Consider the following 24,212-nt stretch of genomic DNA (forward strand, 5'->3'; position numbering starts at 1 on the left):
ATAGTTCAACATTTTGGCAGATTGACCCATTGCCATAATCCCTATAGTCATAGCAGTAGGTTCGTTACCTTTAATTGTCGGTGCAGGCTGTTTTTAGAACGGCGGAGCAGAGCCGTGAGCTGCTCAGAGCTACGCTACGGAGGCTCATTATGGGATTTCTTGGTTTCCCTCATCAAACTCATCAAATACACAATCCAACAACTCCACAACGCTCTGGTGGACAAGTTGTGACCTGCACATTCACCACGCTATGAGATAATAACACAACGTTACCACACAGAGTTGTTTTAGAAGGAAATGCAGAGACTGCTTGATGAAAAACTGTCCCTGAAGGCAACACACATCAGCAGTTTTGCATGAATTTCCCTCTAAAACAACTCTGTGTGGTAACGTTGTGTTATTATCTCATAGCGTGGTGAATGTGCAGGTCACAACTTGTCCACCAGAGCGTCGTGGAGTTGTTGGATTGTGTATTTGATGAGTTTGATGAGGGAACCAAGAAATCCCATGAGCCTCCGTAGCGTAGCTCTGAGCAACTCACGGCTCTGCTCCACCGTTCTAAAACTAGCTTGCACCGACAATTAAAGGTAACAAACCTACTGCTATGACAATGGGCCAATTTGCTAAAATGTTGAACTATCCCTTTAAGGACACAAAAATAGAAGCAGATGTGATGTTTCGTCACTGTAAAAAAACACTTTTCCTCGTGGTCATTAAATGCCTCGTTGGGGGTCTTATCTTACTGTAGCATGTTCCTTTAGCCCCGCCCACATGCAGCCTAGCCTGAACAACAAACATCTGTTTTTACAGCTGCATCTGGGACCACTGGGCTCTGATTGGTCAGCCTCAGAGCAGGGGGCGGGGCTTAACGAGCTCAAAACGGACAGGTGTATGGGACGAGGAACATGAGGTTTGTTTGTGGAACATTGAAGCACTGACATCTGAACAGCAGCCATCATTTTGTTCCTGTGTAAATAAAGCTTTAAAAAGAAAGAAAAAAAACAAAAAAACAAAATTGAATCTTCATTTAAATTTAAATTTAAACTTAAACGGTGTTTAAACCTTTACCTCTGTCTGTGGAAACTTTAACCCACCTGAGCAGAGCTGCTGTCGCTGTGTTTGCTGTTGCACATCTGACTCTGTCGTGTTGTTAGCGTGACGAGTGTGTGTGTGTGTGTGTGTGTGTGTGGGCAGCACCTGTCCTGTGTGTTTGGACAGTGTCTCTGTGTGTCTGTGTGTGTGTGTTTGCTCAGTGATAGATGAGGTTGGTAATGACACTTTAACAATGAGTGCATTAGCGTTACAGCAGCCGTCACATCAGCAGCCTGCAGCTATAGAGCGCTCCGAGAGACGACGGCACCTGAATGCACCAGCTGTGTTTTATCTACAGAGCTGCAGCTTCTGTTTCTCCACTTTCTCCATCAGAGTAAATGTTTCCTAAACATGGACGAGTTTAGTATGGAAGAGCATTAGGGTCACTCATGGGAAAAAAAAACATGAGAGGAGGAATATTTATTTTCATTATGCACTTTGAGAATAAAGTAGAAATGTAGAGAAAAAAGTCAAAATATTGTGGAAAAGGTTGAATTGTGAAAATTTTAACACATGTGATATGATATCAATTAAGTATCGCATACCTTCAGAAACCTAACTTCATTCTCGACCTTTATTCCCAAAAGAAAATCTCCCTTCTCTCTATTTTTTTCAGGAGAGAAACTGACTGTCTGCGTCCAAACTGCAAAAATAAAACTAGTTGTTGAACTACTACAACTACAAAGAACCTTTAAAAAGTCTCTTGTTTCTGCTGACGTCTCTGTTCGAGGCCGTCGGTGGGAAGTAGGGATGTCACAATTACTTGTTTTCACAATTAATCGCGGTATTAAACGCCACAATTAATTGATTGTAAAGATTCCTAAATACCGTCACTTTCCAAAAAAAGATTAAAAAGATAAAAGATTATGTCTATTCTGATCCATTTACTTAACGTAGCATTGAATTGGTAGGAATTTAAATGCAAGAGTGTCATTTGTAATTTAAAAAGATTTAAATTAACTTAAACATTTGGTATAGATGACAGTTAATGACTTGAATATTTCAAACACTTTTCCTGGCGGATTAATAATTGGTTATACATTAATAAATATTTAAAATATTTTATAATTAGTAATGTATATTTTAACTATATTTGATTTTACACATTAATAGTGTTGTGAAATTACTTAATGCATAATAATCATGATAATCGTAGTGCCGTGATTATTTCTCTGACAATAATCGTACCAAAGAAATCTATTATCGTGACATCCCATACTGGGAAGATAAGTTGTTTGTTAACAGCGTAACTCTTTAACCTTCAGGCGGCAGCGGTCGGGCCGGTCCACGACCACACGACGAATCGGATTACGACGTTCAGACCGGAGACAAATGCCGTCTTTATTCTGGTAAGACAATACCGCTTTTGTCCACAGGGGGCGCCAAAATCAACACAAAATTAAAGTTCTTTGCAAAATAAGTGCAAAATAAACAATGATGTCTCATAGATTTCGGAGCTGGGATCGATGTCGCTGCAGAGTCGACCGCAGTCAACGTCCCAGCGTCAAACATATGAAAGTGTCGTCTTTTTTTTTTACACTTCTGACGTGTCATCAGCCTCCAGATGTGTCGAAGCTACTGAGTCACAGGAAGTTCTGGTCCAGTGGGCGGAGCCAGCAGATGGTTTACTTGTTATGTGATGAATAAAATCTTTATCTTAAAGGTATAATGTGTAGGAATTCCCCCCATCTAGCGGTGCGGTTGCATATCGGAACGTATTCTTGATCTTGCATTCACGTGAAATTGGGCAGACGTCAGACAGACAACAGATGCGGGTGTGATTCGACTAAAGTGAAACACGTATTTGTGAAAGCAATATTTGAATTTTGCTAATAAAAAGCCAAATAAGTTACACACTGGGGCTGTAAGTAATTTTTTCCTTCTAAATTAATTCTCTGAAGATTACAGTTTTTTTAGACTGGAGGTGAAGCTGCTGAAGTTTGAGAATAAATTCAGTTCTTCATCTGAGCAGCTTCACAAACATTAATGTCTGATGTGTTTTACTGGATTTTCAATTTCTTTTACCTGCAAAGGATTTTGTTTTGTTTGTTATGTCTCCTGTTTATTTAAAGCCCCAGTATGTAACTTCTTTGGCTTTTTATTGGCAAAAATCAAATATGTCTTTCATAAATACATATTTCCCTGAAGTGGAATCACAGCCGCATACAAATAAAAGCTTTCTCGTACCTTAGAATGAGTTGTTCCAAGTCGTTACAAATTGTGGGCAATGCACCGAACCGAGGCGGCCATGTTGCATCTCCATTTTTTACGTTGAGTGGCAGCGTGACCGTAGGTAACCACGGAAACTGAGCGGAGCTGTGGGCTCGGCCTGTTAAAACTGTCACCACTGTGTAGTGTGAGGAAGGACGGAGGCACTGGTGTTGCATTCAGGTGCAGTCAGGCAGATGGCCGTCGGCAAACCAACCGGATGTCATTTTACTCCACCAGAGAAAGACGGTAAAACGTGGGTCAGGTAAACAATACAACATCACCATGACAACATATTGTCACGCCTGTATTGTTTTGTTTTGTGTTTGTCTGTCTGACGTCTGCCCGATTTCCCGTGAATGCAACATCAAGAATACGTTCAGATATGCAACCGCACCGCTAGATGGGGAGAATTCCTACATACTATACCTTTAAGTCATTTTTTCTTTCTAATTTAATTCTCTGTAGAGATTAGAGATTTTTTTTTTGGACTGGAAGTGAAGCTGTTAAAGTTTGAGAATAAATCCAGTTATTTCATCTGAGCAGCTTCAGAAACATTATAGTGTCTGATGTGTTTTACTGGATTTTCAGTTTCTTTTACCTGCAAAGGGTTTTTTTTGCTTCGTGTTGTCTCCTATTTATTTAAAAATTACCTTTATGTTTTCAAAAGTCACAAGTTCAGTGAGTGAAAACCCTGATTTTACACAAAATAGTAAATTAACGTCTCTGTTTCGCTGCTCTCTTGTTTCCTGTTGCTCCACCTGTTCCTCTCAGTTAAAGGTGATTTTTCTTTTTTGTTTGTTTTTTTGGCCCGTTCTCGTGACACCTCCACCTCACCTGCTGCTGCTGCAGGCTGCACGCGGACACATGCAGGCTGCGGCTGTTTGACTAACAGGTTTCATATTGAACCATCTCTCTCTCTCTCTCTCTCTCTCTCTCTTGTCGCCATATGCTCCATCCCTGCACGAGCGGAGGAGGCTGTGTTGAGTGAGGTAATAGTGCGCACGAGGAGGGGTGGCGGCGGTGGTGGTAGAGAGACAAAGAGAGAGAGAGAGAGAGGATATAGGACGGGCAGCGCGCGGAGCTCCGGCTGCAGACTGATCCGGATCCTTCGGCCGCTTCAGACGCATCAGCAGGTCAGTAGGAACCAGACTGACTGGGGTGTGTGTGTGTGTGTGTGTGTGTGTGTGAGGAAGGAGGAAGATGTGAGCTCGCTCGGTGTGAGGAAGAAGAGGAGGAAGAGGAGGATAGTGATGAAGGGCTTTTTAAGGCGTGAGCTGCTGGAGTGTGTGTGTGTGTGTGTTTGCATCCATCCATCCATCCATCCATCCATCCATCTGTCTGTTCGTCCGTCTGTTCCTCTGCAGACAGGTGTAGTCTGACTCTGGATCAGTCCGCTTCACCTGGCCGCGGTATTTAGAGCTGCACGCGGAAGCAGGAGCTCGTGCGTTCGTTCGTTCGCTCGCGCGCTGTGATGTGATGTGATGTGCAACAGAAATCTCTTGTTTTTTTGTTTTTTTTCTTTAATTTTACGTCTCAGTGTTTGGCGCCTGGAGCTCGTGCTGCTGCGGTGGTGATAGCCACACACACACACACACACACACACACACACACACACACACACACACTCCTCGGTGTTTGGACCAGGTGAAGGCGGGTCTGTCTGTTGGCGCCATGTCTCTGTAGGTGCGAGTAGAGTGGTGATGATGATGAAGAGGAGGTTTCATTGAAAAACAGTGTTGGGGATTTGTAGATTCTGAATGAGCCGAACCGAGCCGAGCCGAACCGAACCATCCCGAACCGAGCCGAACCGAACCGAGCCGAACCGAGCCCTGGTCCTCTGCAGTAGCTACTGACACCGGCACCGAGCAGCAGCAGCAGCAGCAGCTTCTCTGCTGGTGATGGATGGTGGAGACTGAATTATTTATAGCTGCCAGTGCATTGATTAGCTTTATGTAATGCACCAGTGTGTGTGTGTGTGTGTGTGTGTGTGTGTGTGTGTGGGAGGTGAGGGGGGTGTAATAGTGCAGGGTGGTGCTGCTGGTGTGTGTGTGTGTTTGTGTATCATGGAAATACAGTTTGAAATCAAAGGTGTGTGCACATACAGTAGCCTACATGTCAGATAGATGGTGTTTGAGAGCTGCTTGTGTGTGTGTTTGTGAATGGGTGTGATTGAGACGCATTCAGCCAATCACATGCACGGAGACGAGCCTGTGCAGCTTCACTCATTCATTTACAGCAGGAAACATGGAGGAGGTGGCTGACAGACAGACAGGTGGAGGTGGAGGTGAAGGGGGCGGAGCCACAGAGAGAGGAGGAAGAGGAGGAGGAGGAAGAGGAGGATGTTGTGAAGTGAGACTGAGGCCCAATCCCAAACCACCGCCCCTATCCCCTCACCCTATCCACTACCCCTCCGTTTGCGCGTTCACGCGGAGATCCGCCATATTAAGGGCCGTCCCAAACCAATTACCACTGAGTGGAAGTGGCTTGTCAAGCCCTTAAATAGCGAGTCTGCACAGGTGCAGGCTCGCTGGTGGTTGCAGCAGAAATTACGTCCGGACAATGGAGGAAACGTAATTCAAGTGTAGTTCCGTCTACTTCTTCCAAGTATTTTAGATCAAACACACCTTTATCCGTGGACGTCGGAACTCGGATATTTTCTGAGAGGGAGGGGGGATTTTTGTTGGGAGAGTTGGGGGAGAGACGCACGCTTATCAATGATTAAAGATCTGATTTTAAGTTATTTTATAATAACATACGGGATTCCCTCAAATAATAGCCAGTATTCAATTGTTTACACAGACAAATAAAGGCCGGCCCTAAATACAAGCTGGGTAAAAAAAAAAAATAATAATAACTCAGTCGCCTGGAACAAACTGACAACGATCAGAAACTCTTTCAACTTTCAACTTTGTGGACTGTCTGCATGTGAAGCTGGAGTGAAATTGCACGGACCTGGGTCTCTGCTCCGTCTCCGGTCCCGAACTGGCTCGCGCGCGGGGGGGGGGGGGGGGGGGGGGGGTGAAGCGCTACAGCGCAACAGTGACAGAGCTGCAGGTCCGACAGCGCAGTGAGGAGAACAGTAGCCTACGTGAGGATGAATATGAACTAATGAACGATGAGCTTGGTCACTAATGTGTAAAAATAAACTGAGGGATTTAGAAATTGAAGGCTGAGCTGTCACGCTGATGCAGGCTGCTGATGCAGGCTGCTGTATAGAGCCAGGCACCAGCAGGCTGCATATCACATCAAAAGCATAGATCTATGCATTAGATGAAATAAATGTTAGTCAGACAAATGTTTAAATTCAGATTCTTTTTCTTTTCTTTTTTTTTTAAGCGTAAGGCTGTGGGTATAGGGAGGCTGATTTTAGGTTTTATGTTATTATGTTATTCTTGAGTTAACCCATTCCAATTCCTATGTAAATATTTTGTCCTTCATATTGCACTGTTTTGCTTCTACCCTCTGTCCTCATGTCTGTTCTTAATTTATATAAAGCACTTTGAATTGTCTTGAGTTTAAACTGGTAAACGGCATGACAGCTGCAGCACAGGCAACGCGTCTCCATGATAACGGTTCTTTCCTGTTTCCGGTAAGGTAGCGAGGGCGTCTCACTTGTTTGGCTTTACGTTTATACCCTCCCCCTTAATCAGGAGTGCCCTCCGCAGCTGGGAGTGGAACTCCATTTGGAGTGACACTCGTAGTGAAGTGGTAGTGAGTAGGGACTAGTTTGGGATTGGGCCTGAAGCTCTGACAGTTTCATTCACAGTTCAGCAGCTGAATCTCACAGGTGTACGGTGGCTCTGCAGGGTCAAAACACAGCAGCTTCAAAACAGCTTCAACAGGAAGATGTCTGCATAACGTTTAAAGTCAAGAGGAAGAAGAAGGCTGTCTTGGAAACCGCACACTATACTGCTAATATGTACTGATTTGGTCAAAATGTAGTATGCAGTATCCAAAAAATTCCCTGATGTTGTACTGATTCGGAAAATATCTCCAGTATGCATCTGACCAGTCTATATTGCGTACTGTATCCCACAATGCAATGCGCCCCTGACGTCTAACCGTAACGAAAGATGGTAGTGAATTATCTTTGCCGTGGACCGTAACCGTGTTATATAGTTTAATAAAATAAAACTTAATGCAGACTGATCGGTTCATTGTAAAACATTTATTTATTTTTTTAAATGTGGTGATTCTGTCCGTAGGCTCCAGAGCCCCGAGGCAGCGCTGCTCTTCTGTCCAATACACACAAGAAGCTTCACTTTTCATTCAAACAAACTAATGCGACTGCCACAATTGTTAGATTTCATCAATGAGACCAATATTTGTCTACTAAAAATAATTTAACCGGCCAGCGGTAAACCTCTAAAAACCTGTGGGTAAGTTAATTAGTGATCGTTTTCTCCCCCGGGATGACGACGGAGGTTGGCCGGCCGAGCAGCTCTCCAGACCGGCTACTGTCTCTGTGATGTCGCAGTCGTTGCGGAGCTTCACTTCAACATCGGAGCAAACTTCTAAACAGCCGTCATTTGGATAAACTGGCCGTATATTTGGGATCTCAACAGTTACTTTCTCGCATGAAAAAATATTAAAACTTAATAAAGTTACATAATTACAGCACTAGAGTGGGAAATAAAACAGCTTTTAGCCTGTTTTACAGCTACCGCTACCGGTTGCTCCGAAATGCATTCTGGGAAACTTGTATACTGCATACTGCGGTGTGAACAGTGTTGGTCGGCTGAAATAGCAGACTGAATCCCACATTCAGTATGCAGTATACAGTACATACTAACGCAGTATGTAGTAGGCAGGACGGTAGTATGCGGTTTCGAAAACAGCCGAACTAAAGGCCCCGGACCGGTCCCTCGCTTTATCGTGTCCCCAGAAACACTTCCTGTTGTCTTGGGAGTGTGTTTGCATGTGTTTTCCTAAGATACAGAGAGTTGACCCTTCAGGGCCACCGTACTTCCCAGATAACTGAGATTTACAGCAGGACATGAACGAGTCATAGGTTTTAGTGACGGTTAAAAAATACAGGTGTGTAAATAAGACAAAAAAAAGAGACATTTTCAGAAGGTGGAGTGCCAACATATCGATCATTTCTGCTTCAAATGTGACAAAAATATTTCACAACAAATAATAAAATCAATTTTTAGAACAGCTGCTGGACCCATAAAAACTGCTAATAATTAAGCAATAATTAATAATCATTAGAATCATCAGAGGATCATAACATGAGAACGACAGGAGAAACCAGCTGAGTGCTTGTCACAGCTTCCTGTTTCTAACCTGGAGGGGGCGGGGCCTGATGCACTGCAAAAACTCAAACTCTTACCAAGAATATTTGTCTTATTTCTAGTCAAAACTAATCTCATTCTACTTAAAATAAGACTCATCACATAAAAAGTAGCTTGTTTTTAGACACTTTTTAGTTCTTTCAAGCTGATTTTCACTTAAAATAAGTAGAAAAATCTGATAGTGGAGCAAGTTTTTCTCTCTTATTACAAGCACAAAAACTTGCTTTCACTGGCAGATTTTTCTACTTATTTCAAGTGAAAATTTGTTTGAAACAAGTGAAAATTCTCTGAAAACAAGTACATTTTTAGGTGATGAGTCTTATTTAAGGTGGAAAGAGATTAGTTTTGACCAGAAATGAGACATTTTGACAGGAAATAAGAGAGATTTAGAGTTTTTGCAGTGTGAGGTTTGATTGACAGGAGCTCTGAAGGATTCACCTGCTGCTGTCTGATAAACAACACACCTGTATGTGTGTGTGTGTGTGTGTGTGTGTGTGTGTGCGTGTGTGCGTGTGTGATCTGATGTGTCCATCACTCACTCTGAGTCTCTGACACCTTCACTGTCATAGTATCATCTTCATCCTCCTCTTCCTCTTCCTCAGCTGCTGGAGACAGATGTGACTGGTTTGATTAAAAAAAGGGGGCGGGGTCAGTGAATGGCTGCCATCATGACTGACTGTAACAGGCTGAGACACCTGTCAATCAAACACAGTCAAACCCCAAAATATCCTCAGAGCCTCAGCGAGTGTCTGTGTTACTGCAGGACTGTTATAAATGGAGTTGACTTTAACGATGCTGCACTTGAACACAACACAGATAAGATCACATGACTGCGTTTTCTTTTTATGATTCAAGATTTGATTTATTGTCATTTCCTTCCGACTCTACTGCTCTGACAGCTGCTGATGAGAAACATGTAAACACAACAGAGGGTGTGTCGCTTTGACCAGATCAGTGCAAAGGCTCATGGGAGTGTTTGTGTGTGTGTGTGTGTGTGTGTGTGTGTGTGTTTAGTTGAGAAGGAGGTGTCTGTATCGATTAATGACCAGCAAATGTTTCTGTGGTTCAGGCCATGTTGGATAAACACTGATATAATCAAACTGTGTGTGTGTGTGTGTCTGTGTGTCTGTGTGTGGTCCTCGCTGCAGGAGCGACTGTACGTCAGTGAGAATTCATAAAAGCTGCATTATTTATAACCGACTGAGAAAAAGCTTCAATTAGACGCCTGCAGCTCTTGATTTAGACTGAAGCTGAGGGACTCACTCGTCACCACTGTTGTTGCTGTGTTGCTGCTGTTCACTACTGTTATGACAACTTGTCACCACTGTTCACTATTGTTGTCACCACTGTTCATTACTGTCGTCACTACTCTGCTGTTCATGGCTGCCGCCACTACTGTTCACTACTGTTCATCTCTGTTCACTACTGTTCATCTCTGTTCACTACTGTTCATCTCTGTTCACTACTGTTCATCACTGTTCACTACTGTTCACTACTGTCCATCACTGTTCATCACTGTTCATCTCTGTTCACTACTGTTCATCACTGTTCACTACTGTTCATCACTGTTCACTACTGTTCACTACTGTCCACCACTGTTCACTACTGTCCATCACTGTTCACTACTGTCCATCACTGTTCACTACTGTTCATCACTGTTCACTACTGTTCATCACTGTTCACTACTGTTCATCACTGTTCACTACTGTTCATCACTGTTCACTACTGTTCATCACTGTTCACTACTGGTTATCACTATTCACTACTGTTCACTACTGTTCATCACTGTTCACTACTGTTCATCACTGTTCACTACTGTTCATCACTGTTCACTACTGTTCACTACTGTCCATCACTGTTCACTACTGTTCATCACTGTTCACTACTGTCCATCACTGTTCACTACTGGTTATCACTATTCATTACTGTTCACTACTGTTCATCACTGTTCACTACTGTTCACTACTGTTTATCACTGTTCACTACTGTTCACTACTGTTCATCACTGTTCACTACTGTTCATCACTGTTCACTACTGTTCATCACTGTTCACTACTGTTCACTACTGTCCATCACTGTTCACTACTGTTCACTACTGTTCATCACTGTTCACTACTGTCCATCACTGTTCATCTCTGTTCACTACTGTTCATCACTGTTCACTATAGGGCTGCCACGATTAGTCGACTAGTCACGACTACGTCGACTATTAAAATCGTCGACAACTAATTTAATAGTCGATGCGTCGTTGTTTGTTTTTGTTTTTAATTTTGTTTTTCTCTCAAAACTGCTGCCGCACCTTCCACACACGCACCCGCCGCCGCAGCCGCGCACCACACATACACACATGCACGCACTCACTCAGTACACATAGGTGTTCTCTCTCTGTTCTCTCTCTACCTGTCTTGTCCCTCATCAAGCGGCACCGGTGTAACCCCCCGCCCGCCCCCCCGCCGCCGCCGCCGCCGCCGCCGCCGCCACCGCCACCGCCACCACCGCTCCTCTCCCCCTCTCTCTCTCTCTCGTCTGTCGTTTTAAATGAGAAGCGCTACTAGCAGCGGTACCGCCGCTCCACCGTTTTAAATCACGGACTGAAAAACAGCCGTTCGTCATTTAAAAATAAAATCGCGGACTTTGAGATCGGTGTTGGAGAACTAGAACGTTACCGCGTCTGGTCACAGCGGTCCTCGTCACGTAATGAGCGCTCATCTTAACGAGCAAGTCTTCTCTCCCGGCGTAAAACTACGTCAATATTTTCCGGTAGCTTCTCATCACAGTCCACACCTTGCAGAGTTTGAGCTGCACCTCAGTTTCACTTGTTTTCATTTGACAGAGTTTCACACAGAACTTTCTGGTGGAGTCTTTCCATGTTTCTCCCTCTGTGACAGTAAAAAGGGAACATTTAATTTTTTTCAGACAAGACGATTGTCTTATAAACTATTCGATTTTTTTTTAACAGAACGACTATTATTTACACTGAGCAAGTTATATTTGAATGACAAGCCTACCAAAACTTTATTATTGTGAATAATTCCTTAGTTTCAGGTGTCTACCTCATTTTATTTAAATGTAGCTATGTTTAATGCCAGAGACAAATGAAGGAAAGAAAAACCTAAAAAACCTTAAGTATTTATTTTTGGTGTTGTTTAGGCCAGTGCCTTATCCTTATTTTACTCAGCTGTTTGCACTTTATGCTACAGTTAAAGCTGCATATTTCATTAAATGTTAAATGAACTATCATCTTAATTGTCTTTATTTTTAGTTAGCATATACCAAACACTTCAAGCTGAAAGCTAATGATGGTATATAAGAGCAGCTGCATGCTGGTGCGATAATCTGTATGTTTTGCATTCAATTTACGTATGATCCGATTAGTCGACTAATCGAAAAAAATAGTCGGTGACTAGTCGACTATCAAAATAATCGTTTGTGGCAGCCCTAGTTCACTACTGTTCATCTCTGTTCACTACTGTTCATCTCTGTTCACTACTGTTCATCTCTGTTCACTACTGTTCATCTCTGTTCACTACTGTCCATCACTGTTCATCTCTGTTCACTACTGTTCATCTCTGTTCACTACTGTTCACTACTGTCCATCACTGTTCACTACTGTTCACCACTGTTCATCACTGTTCACTACTGTTCATCACTGTTCACTACTGTTCATCATTGTTCACCTCTGTTCACCACTGTCCATCACTGTTCACTACTGTCCATCACTGTTCACTACTGTTCACCTCTGTTCACTACTGTTTAGCACTGTTCACTACTGTTCACCTCTGTTCACTACTGTCCATCACTGTTCACTACTGTCCATCACTGTTCACTACTGTTCACCTCTGTTCACTACTGTCCATCACTGTTCACTACTGTCCATCACTGTTCACCTCTGTTCACCTCTGTACATCACTGTTCACTACTGTTCATCACTGTTCACTACTGTCCATCACTGTTCACTACTGTTCATCACTGTTCACTACTGTCCATCACTGTTCACTACTGTTCATCACTGTTCACTACTGTCCATCACTGTTCACTACTGTTTATCACTGTTCAATACTGTTCATCACTGTTCACTACTGTTCACTACTGTCCATCACAGTTCACTACTGTTTATCACTGTTCACTACTGTTCATCACTGTTCACTACTGTTTATCACTGTTCACTACTGTTCACTACTGTTTATCACTGTTCACTACTGTTCATCACTGTTCACTACTGTCCATCACTGTTCAATACTGTTCACTACTGTTCACTACTGTTTATCACTGTTCACTACTGTTCACTACTGTCCATCACAGTTTACTACTGTTTATCACTGTTCAATACTGTTCATCACTGTTCACTACTGTTCACTACTGTTCATCACTGTTCACTACTGTTTATCACTGTTCACTACTGTTCATCACTGTTCAATACTGTTCATCACTGTTCAATACTGTTCAATACTGTCCATCACTGTTCACTACTGTCCATCACTGTTCACTACTGTCCATCACTGTTCACTGCTGTCCATCTCTGTTCACTACTGTTCATCACTGTTCATTACTGTTCACTGCTGTCCATCACTGTTCACTACTATTCATCTCTGTTCACCACTGTTCATCACTGTTCACTACTGTTTATCACGGTTTCATTTCATTTATTGTTTATTTGTGACGGGACTTTGCATATTAATGAACATTATAAAAAATGTAAATACACCAGATTTAGCTCTGGGCTAATTTCCATCTGTAGTCCCGCGGCACACATAACGACAATTGTACAAAACATTAATAACAACATTAATAACATTTAGTATGGTACAAGTACCATATCACAATACCACAATACAATATCACTACAATACAATACAATACAATATCACTACTGTTTATCACGGTTCACTACTGTTCACTACTGTTTATCACTGTTCACTACTGTCATCATCACTGTTGTCGCAAACTTTTTGCTACTGTTGTCACCACTGTTCGCCACTCGTGTTCACTACTGTTATCACCATTGTTTACTACTGTCGTCACCATTGTTCACTACTGTTGACACCACTCTCCACCACTGTTCATTACTGCTCGACATGTTACTGTTTTATTTATCTGCCGTCTGGAAACATGAAAGATTTAAACGCTCATCTATTATCTACAAGTGATGCAGACCTACCTTTATACTGTATAGAGCTTCACGGCTCTGCGTGTTTGTGTGTGTGTGTGTGTGTGTGTGTGTGTGTGTGTGTTCATGGTGATGAGGGAACATGTGACCCAGTGACACTGTTCATCTCACTGACGTTTTAATTTGAAAGGACAGAACTTGTTGTTGGAGACGTTAATTGTTTTGTCCTTTAACCCTGAAACTTCACAGCACTGAACCCAGATCAGTGAACTCCACCCCCCCCCCGCCCCCCCTCCCTCCCCCTCCTCCTCCTCCTCCTCCTCCTCCCCCTCCCTCCCCTGCTGCTCTACAAGCTGCTCCCTCTCTCTCTCTCTCTCTCTCTCTCCGTCCTCAGTCATCTGGAACGTCAACGACTGGCAAACGCTATAACACGGTGATCCACGGCAACAGGTGCCAAAGGGTTGTTGCTGGGGCAACAGCGGGCAGCACTTTGCATCAGCTATAGGACGGAGTTAAAGACAAGGAGAGAGATAGAGAGAGAGAGAGGCCGACAAGTTCATCTGAGTTTACAGTAACAGGCAGAAACAGCTGCTGCTGTACAGCAACATGCACTGTCAATGTATTGATGAGATTATTGATTAAGAACATTTCATCTGCAGCAAGCACTCATTATTACATTTCTTTATGCGATCAATATCCAAGAAAAATAAGATGCAAAAAAACATAATAGAAGTTATAAAAAATATTTCATTTTTTGTTGTTAAAGGGGGAAATAAAGTCAAAACAGAGAATTTGAAACTGAACATAAATTAGGATTACTTTATTTGACACCTGAGGCCCTGAATGCATAACAGAGAAAAAGAGTAGTGCTCAAACTACAGTGGCTGGGATGGACCAATCCAGCCATCTTGGACTTTGAGGTCAAGGTTGTTGAGTTTCCTCCAGATTAAATTTTGTGACTCAGAATTTGAAAATCCAACTTCCCAGGTTGAACCTGAACGCACCAGCTCAAAGTGCTGCTGATTAAAATAATGTGTAATTTAAAGGGACAACGAGGAGTTTTGGCAAAGCGAAGTGTTTTCACACTACATTTATGAGCCTCCGCGCACACCGTAGAATTCTTTGACCAGCGCAAGACAGACTCATGTTTTCATTCATCAAGAATTAAAGTCAGAGGTTCGAAGACGATCAGATACCGTCGTAGTTCTGACCATAAACGGCAATACGGCGGTGTTATTCTCATGAGCGTCCGCGAAACCGAAAGTAAGGAAACGCTGGTCGGCTCGCCCAGCATTTCCACCATTAATTAAAATAACAAAATAACGATAGAGACAAAACGATATATTTATCGAAAATGGAGCCATTAACAAGTGTGGGTAACGTAGATTCATCCACATTAACATGAGACTTTTTTATAACCAAATAGAAACTCCTCGTTGTCCCTTTAAGAGTCTCTGATGATCCTGAATTAGCAGCAGAAACGAAACACAGAGAAAAGCGAGGAGTGTTTGTGTTTCATCAGGAGACACGAGGTCAGAGCGACGTCGCCTCGTTTTGACCTTCAGTCCATTAAACGTCTGAGAGCTCGTTAAAAACCAATAAACGTCAAAATAATTTCACTACGACTCATCTAATGGAAAACAGGAGAGAAATGTACGACAGGAAGAGACGATGGTGACTCAGACTCAGACTCAGACTCAGAGATTTAGGATGAGTCAGAGGAGCAGGTCATCAGCTGAGAGCCAGAGCAGGTGACGGACAGATATGATGAGGACACAATCAATAATCAAAGTTATTTATTGTTAAACGATAAAATGTTGAGAATTTGAGGGTTTATATATAAACGTTGAGTCCATCAGAAGTTTTTCTCTCTCCAGTTTCTGTCGTGTCATAGTGACTCTGTCCTCAGACCCGAGGCCTCGGTGGACGATGCTCCGTCACCCCTCAGAAAACACTCTGATTTATTGTTCAATCAGCCGTGTAATGAATCCCTCCGTCCTCCGTCCTCAGATAATTAACCACACAGCAGGTTCAGTTAAAGAACCTGTCGCTGCGACGACGCTTCGCTTCAGTCCAGATAAATATGTAAAAGTCTGCAGAGAGGACAAAACAAAGGGACCAGTCAGGTCTTTGTTTACGGTGTGAACTGTCGCTCTCTCTCTGACATCATGTAGAAACTGTGCAGTGAAGATGTTCAACACCGGATCAATACGGTTATTGACAGAATTATAGATCCAAATCCTGTTTAGATACCAGGAAACAAAGATGGACGTCTCCTCTGTGGCTCCGCCCCCTTTGGTTTCTGAAGCTGCTGCACCGAGTCTGACTCCAATCCAAATATGGTCAAAGAGGAGGAGGAGCCTGTGTGGAGCTGAGAGTGTTTGTAGCAGAGGCCATGCCCCATAAACAGTCGTCATGGAAACCAAATCTGTTTCTGTACCAGACCATAACAAAGACGGTTTAGAAACAAGACGCTCCACTACGAGTCAGTTTCCTGTCTCTGTGTCCCGTGGGTTTCTCCATGACTCCGCCCCCTTTAGGAGACCAGCAGACCGTGACTCCGCCCCCTTTAGGAGACCAGCAGACCGTGACCCCGCCCCCTTTAGGAGACCGGCAGACCTTGACTCCGCCCCCTTTAGGAGACCAGCAGACTCATTTTTCACACGACACATCTCTTCTGAACATTTTGACGCTAAAATGGACGAATCAGGAGAAAATGAACTTTGTTTCAGACCTGTCTCCATAGAAACTGACTCTAGTCTATAGAGACTGACTCTAGTGGTCAGGGGAGGAACTGCAGCTCCTCTGACCTCACCTTGGTATTTACTTGTCGCTGTCCGGACTTGAACGCACCATTAAACTGATACAGAAACAAACAGTCGTCTGATTTAGCGACTCTAAACGAAGGTGCTGTTCGCCGCCGCCAGCGTATTTTTAAACTCTGCACTTCCTCCTGTCGTCTCCTCTGCTCTGTGTTTAATGTTAATCATCCATTGTTCCAGCTTTGTTAAGGAGGAGGAGGAAGGGGAGCTGTATCCAGTGTAACTTGATTATAGACCCCCCCCCCCCACCCCCCCATCCACACACACCCGATGTTTACTGACTAAAACAAACGCTCCTCTGGACGACGTTCAGCTCCACAGACTTCAGATCTTCAGCAATTAGCAACCGAAAGGTCAAAGGTCGACGTCTGTGCTTCTATAGAAAGCCTTATCACAACACACACACACATGCACGCACAAATGTTTGGAGAAAAACCAGATTTCCTCCACAAAGCCAGAGATCAGTTAAATCAATCAGACGTATGACAGAACCTGATCAATAATAATCCTGATAATCACTTTAACATTTGTTACATTTTTGTGACACGTTCCAGATTCAACATTATTCATTCGCACTCATTCGTTAAATAATCAATCAGTTTATTGATAATAATCAGTTGCAGCTGCTCTCAGGAAATAAAGTTCAAATGTTTTTTATTTTATTTATTTTGAGTTGTTTTGTTTGCAGCAGCAGCAGCAGCAGCAGCAGCAGCAGCAGCAGCAGCAGCAGCAGCAGCAGCAGCAGTGTCATGTGGTCGAACAAACCTCTCGCCCACACATCATTGTCTCTGTCTCTGAGGACATTCAAAGAGAAGAAGAAACAGAGAAAAAACAGCAGCAGCTTCATGTTCACATCCTCAAACAGAACGAGATCATTTTGATTTCAGGCAAAAACTTTATTTAAACAAACAGGTTGATTCAGCTGATGGCAGGACCATTAAAGGGACAACGAGGAGTTTTAGAAAAGCGAAGTGTTTTCACACTACATTTATGAGCCTCCGCCCTCCGCACCGTGAAATTCTTTGACCGGCGCAAGACAGACTCATGTTTTCATTCATCAAGAATTAAAGTCAGAGGTTGGAAGACGATCACATACCGTCGTAGTTCCCACCATAAACGGCGATTCGGCTGCGTTATTCTCATGACTCGCCACAAAACCGAAAGTAAAGAAACGGTGGTTGGCTCGCCCAGCATTTCTACCACCACTAATAATAACAAAATAATGATAGAGACAAAACCATATATTTATCGAAAATGGAGCCATTAACAAGTGTGGGTAACGTAGATTCATCCACATTAACGTGAGACTTTCTTATAGAAACTCCTCGTTGTCCCTTTAACAAAGAGAAACATTCAGATACCTCAGTGTCAGATTTTCAGGAAGCACTCGTCAGGAATGGGCCATAACATCTGACAGTTGGTGAGGTGAAAGTTAAATTTCAGGTCCCAGTTTTAACGTTTAATTCTTCAGTTTAGATGTTTTCTCGTGGCTAAAGCTGTGTCGTCATGTGACCTGACGTCTCATCGTTGTTGTTGTGTTTTATTTATTAACTTCCTGTTTATTTATTAACTTCCTGTCTAATTCATGTTTGGAAACGGAGCTGGAATAATATAAGTCTCATACAGTAGTCAGGTTGACATACCCAGTGTGTTTACAGGTAGAATAAACAACAGTCAGATTTACTCTGACTGCTACGAAGACGTCGTGGCTCTGGGTTGATATCCCTTTGTTGATAAAACAAACAGGAGCTTCAGACGACCTATGAACATACTGAGCCTACAACGTGACTCTCACGCAAGGCTTTGTGTTCCTGTGCGTTCACACCAAAAGCTTCCAAAACTTCAAAAATGCCAGAAGTCATTCATTTTCAATGAGAGCCCAAAGTGTCAACTGCCATCACATTGAAAAAACTCAAAATCTGCTCAGTAATATTTGTCTTATTTCTTGTCAAGATGTCTCCTTTCCTAGTCAAAACTAATCTCTTTCCACTTAAAATAAGACTTGTCACCTAAAAATGATCTTGTTTTTAGATCTTTTTCACTTGTTTCAAACAAATGTCCACTTGAAATAAGTAAAAAAAATCAATTCAATCAAATCAAATCTGCTTGAAAGAAGTAAAAAGTGTCTAAAAACGAGCTACTTTTTATGTGATGAGTCTTATTTTAAGTAGGCTATAATGAGATTTGTTTTGACTAGAAATGAGACAAATATTATTAGTAAGAGTTTGAGTTTTTGCAGTGCAGCCGCGCTTCCAAAGCGTACAAAGCATCACCAGACAAGAAGTTGAGTCTCTGTTAACTTTATGGTAATTAGCGACAACCAGTCAGAATAGAGACGTCCCTCGGCTCCTTTAAATGACCAGCACCATCGAACTTGACGTGAAGAGCGACTAAAAGCACTTTTGGTGTGAAGGCACAGCTCACAGCTCCGTTTACAAACATGTTGTCTCTCTTGAAGTGAACAAACCCCTTGGTGTCTGTTTTATGGGATGTAAACAGCCGTCTGCTCCCATTCTACGCTGCTGTGGTGATGCAGGGACAAACAGAACTACTGCAGAACAGCTGAAATAGTAGAAACTAGAGCCCAGGTTGAATTTGAGTGGAATTGCCCTTTAAGTTAAATTCACTCAAAACAGCTTCTTCTCCTCTTTGACTTTCTCTCCATCATTTTCTCTCTCCTGTTTTCTGTCTACATCACATCCCCCCCTCTCTCTCCACCTTCATCTTCTTCACCCTTTCTCCCCCCCCCCTCTCCTCCTCCTCCTCCCCCCTCTGCCCTCATTTCTCCTCCTTATCCTTCCTTTCTCTTCACGTCCACCCCCCTCCTCCCTCCTCCCTCCCTCCACCTCCACCCCCTCCATCCCTTTATTCTTCTTCTTCAGCTACTCAACCACAAGACAAATGGACCGATGCCTCATTGGCGATATAGAGCTGCTTCCTCCCCCTCAGTCCTCCGCCGCCTGAGGGGAGGAAGATGTGGGAGGTGGGGGGTTGGGTTGGGGTGGGGGGGGTGGGGGGTTCTGTAGAGCCTATAGACCATGTACATGTGATCTTATTGGCTCCTGACCACAGATTCTGCCGTCGTGTTGAATCATTTTGTCTCATCTTTAAGTTTCAGTTTCAAAATAAAATCACAGCCTGACAAGAGCAATTTCAAAATAAAAGTCCTGGTCCCTCTAATAGTTGGTTGTTTATCAGTTCATTTATATTTAGATAGAGTCAATTCAGTTCATTTAGTTTTATTATTTATTTTGTTTATTCTCTTTTTGAAGAAATAGACTCATCACATCACGGTCGTATCCCTCCGCCTCAGTTTATATCCACCTTTTTCCAAACGTCAAAAACGTAAGTCGGTTTTGTTCTTCCGGTGGAATTGGTTGGTTGGTTGGTTGGTTGGTTGGTTTACTTTATTTATCCCTCTGAAGGGAAATTGATTGTCACTCTGTACGTACAACATCCAACACACAATACTACAACATGACAAGCATTGACAACTCAGGCAGTACAATAACTGCAATGCAATGCATTACTTAGCATAGCACACAACAGAAAACAACAATAATTTCGGTAGTCGCGGTAAATGCATGGATTTTTTTTTTTTCAATGAAAATCTGTAAAACACATGGATCATCACACCAGCTTTTAACAGTGGATATCACACAAATTGACATCCGTGTTAAAAGTCAGCGTTAATAGATCCATGCGTTTACCGCAACTATGACAACGACTGAAAACCATGGAAACGTAAACGTCCAATTCCACCGGAAATGCAAAACTGGCTTCTGGTTTTGACCACCGATGACGTTCGGAAACTTGTGGATAGAACCAGGTCTGGTTAGATTACTACATCCCTGAGTTCAACCGAGGGGTTTTACTGAATGTGGGTGGAGAACTCAAAATGAAGTGATGGGAAGGGAAAGAGGGATGGATGGATGGATGGATGGATGGATGGATGGATGGATGGATGGATGGATGGATGGATGGATGGATGGATGGATGGATGGATGGATGGATGGATGAAGGTAGAAATGGATGGATGGATGGATGGATGAAGGTAGAAATGGATGGATGGATGGATGAAGGTAGAGATGGATGGATGGATGGATGAAGGTAGAGATGGATGGATGGTTGGATGGATGGTTGGTTGGTTGGATGGATGAGGGTAGAAATGGATGGATGGATGGATGGATGAAGGTACAGATGGATGGATGGATGAAAGTAGAGATGGATAGATGGATGGATGGATGGATGGATGGATGGATGGATGGATGGATGGATGGATGGATGGATGAAGGTAGAGATGGATAGATGGATGGATGGATGGATGGATGGATGAAAGTAGAGATGGATGGATGGATGGATGGATGGATGAAGGTAGAGATGGATGGATGGATGGATGGATGGACGGATGGATGGATGAGGGTAGAAATGGATGGATGTATGGATGGATGGATGGATGGATGAAGGTAGAAATGGATGAAGGTAGAGATGGATGGATGGATGAAGGTAGAGATGGATGGATGGATGGATGGTTGGATGGATGAAGGTAGAGATGGATGGATGGATGGATGAGGGTAGAAATGGATGGATGGATGGAGGTAGAGATGGATGGGTGGATGGATGAAGGTAGAGATGGATGGATGGAGGTAGAGATGGATGGATGGATGATGACAGAGCATCAGACAGGCTGATGGAGGGATGGATGGAGAAGTGAAGGTTGAAAAAGGAAGGATGAACCAAATGATGAAGCGACTGGTTAATGAAGCCAAGATGAACCAGGAGGATGGAGGGATGAATGAACAGAGAGATGGATGGAGGGATGGAGGTAGAGATGGATGGTTGGATGGATGATGTAAGAGTATCAGACAGGCTGATGGAGGGATGGATGGAGAAGTGAAAGTTGAAAATTAATTAATTAATTAATGAAGCCCAGATGAACCAGGAGGATGGAGGGATGAATGAACAGAGAGAAGGGTGAAGGGATGGATGGATGGATGGATGGATGGTGACATTCTGAATGGATGTGAATAGTAAAACACCGGCGGATAATGAAATGTCAACAAACGAGTGCAGAGTGTTTGTTTCTCTTTTGTGTCGTTGCTTCTTTTGTCTTCGGGCTCCATGAGTTTGTTCTGAAAATGTCACCGACTCTTTGATTCATCTTCATCACCACGTTTCTCTTCTCCGCCTGTTTCTCCTCTTTCGTCCTCTCTCTTTGTTTTATTTGTTTGTTTGCGTCTTTGACTTTTTAATCTTCCACACATCATCACAGCAGCGACACGACACTCGTTCCTGTTGTCGTGTTGCTCCCTGTTGTTTTGTTTTAATCAGGAAATACAAGAGGGTTAATAAAACAAGGGAAACAAAAACCGTGTTAGTTTGTTGTTTTAGCTGAAACATCTGGAGGTTGTCATGGCGACCGGCGAGATTTAGAGTTTGTGGGATTGGCGTAAACATTTGAAAAACGGAATTAAACAAGATTTTTATTGGATACAAAAATGAGGAAACGAATGAATGAATGAATGAATGAATTTAACAGCTTGACAAACACAGAGAGTCGGTAACAAACCAGATGTCATTTTAGTCACAGAAGTCCAGAGAAAGCCGGTAAAACGTGGGTCAGGTCAACAATACCACATCGCCATGACAACATATTGTCATGTGTATTGTTTTGCCTCGTGCTGACGGACCACTTGTTTACATAGAGGCTTGTTTATGTCGTTACGTGCAGCAGCTGTCGTCCGTCTGCCGTCTGCCCAATTTCAGGTGAATGCAGCATGAAAAATACGACTGAGTTGCTTATGATATACAACCACAACGCTAGATGGGAGGAATTCCTACACAATGTACCTTTAAAACATCGATTTATCTTGTGTAAACGATCTGTCGTCTAGCTGCATTAAGCTCCGCCCACAGCGTTGCATCGATGTCATTGTTTGTGAACAGATGATGGAGTGAACACGACGGGTATTTATTTACATCTGTGATTACTGAACATGGTTCCATGCACTGCAAAAACCCCAAATCTTACCAAGAACATCTGTCTTATTTCTAGTCAAAACAATCTCATTCTACTTAAAATAAGACTCATCACATTAAAAAGCAGCTTGTTTTTAGACACTTTTTACTTCTTTCAAGCAGATTTTCACTTGAAATAAGTAAAAAAAATCTGATAGTGGAGCAAGTTTTTCTTTCTTATTACAAGCACAAAAAACTTACTTTCACTGGCAGATTTTTCTACTTATTTCAAGTGAAAATTAGTTTGAAACAAGTGAAAATTATCTAAAAACAAGTTAATTTTTAGGTGATGAGTCTCATTTTAAGTGAAAAGAGTTTATAGTATTGAGTAGAAATTAGACATTTTGACAAGAAATAAGACAAATATTCTTGGAAAGATTTTCGGTTTTTGCAGTGTGAAACTGCTCCAGCCTCTTATCAAACAGATGGAAGGAACTAAATAAAAATAACATGTATCGAGTGTAATGAATTAACCCTAACCCTCGTCAATATGAACCTTAGCCACAAAAAAAAAAAAAACGTTTAATTGAGTTTTAACCCTGTCATCATCTCTCACCTGCAGGAAGTCGCTGCTCTAATAAACTTTTTTTTCAACTGGGATTAAAATATTAAATATGCAAAGTTAAAATTAGCTTCCTCCTCGAGCTGCTTCAGCGTCGACGGGAAGAAAAATGAGCCAGTGGTGTTGCCGTCCTCTGCCTTCCAGTCTAAACCGAGGGAATAATCCATCACGGCCGAGTCGAGTCACATGAATAAATGATGTCATCAGTTCCTGCCGGCTGATCTCAGAGCAGCTCATCAATAATTCATCCAAACGGCCCAACGTCTGCCAAATGAACTTCACACCGGGAACGTCGTCCATGTTTCCTGTACGTACAGTACACGACCTGAACCTGAGACAACTTCCTGTTTCCTTAACCTTTATTTACAAAAACAACATCAACAAAGACAGCTTCAAGGTTTTATAAACGATAATATGAATTAGTCGCGTTATTCTTGTCAGTGTGTAGCCTACTGATGTAAACAGTAGAGTCCAAAAGAAATTACTTAAGTTGAAAACTAATAAAAAATTGATGAGGAAATCATTAATAAACATATAGACTGATTAAATAAACACATTTAGCTTCATATAAACTTATATATCTTCATGATATCAAATCCTCTTATAATTAACATATGGCACTCATGCACTATGCACTTTATGCACATTTCAGGTTTGTGATTGTGTGATTGTTGAAGTGATTGTTCTTTCTTAGCGCAAATATGTTTTTATTTTTAGTTTCTTCTATTTATTTTTTACACCTTTCATACCATCTTTTTGTAATGTAATGAAGGGAGGCAGTGCACTGCAAAAACTCAAAATCTTTCCAAGAATATTTGTCTTATTTCTTGTCAAAATGTCTCAATTTTAGTCAAAACTAATCTCTTTCCACTTAAAAATAAGACTCATCACCTACAAATTAACTTGTTTTTAGATCATTTTCACTTGTTTCAAACTAATTTTCAATTGAAATAAACAGAAAAATCTGCCAGTGAAAGCAAGTTTTTTGTGCTAGTAATAAGAAAGAAAAACTTGCTCCACTATCAGATTAAAAAATAAATAAATAAATAAATGTGATGAGTCTTATTTTAAATACAATTAGATTTATTTTGACTAGAAATGAC

At 42.2% G+C, this 24,212-nt stretch overlaps 1 protein-coding gene across 1 annotated transcript in view; it reads left to right on the top strand.

Moving 5' to 3' along the window:
• Nucleotides 1-4,322: 4,322 nt before the first annotated feature.
• The window catches only part of cplx2b (complexin 2b), a 51,790-nt gene continuing 31,900 nt past the window's right edge, over nucleotides 4,323-24,212 (top strand). The window contains exon 1 of the mRNA XM_085788976.1: nucleotides 4,323-4,436. The gene's annotated coding sequence lies outside the window, so the exon portion shown is untranslated. The remainder of the gene's footprint in view (nucleotides 4,437-24,212) is intronic.

Source organism: Trachurus japonicus, chromosome 10, assembly GCF_045865225.1.
Source record: "Trachurus japonicus isolate A0001 chromosome 10, Traja_1.0".
NCBI classification, from domain to species: Eukaryota; Metazoa; Chordata; class Actinopteri; order Carangiformes; family Carangidae; genus Trachurus; species Trachurus japonicus.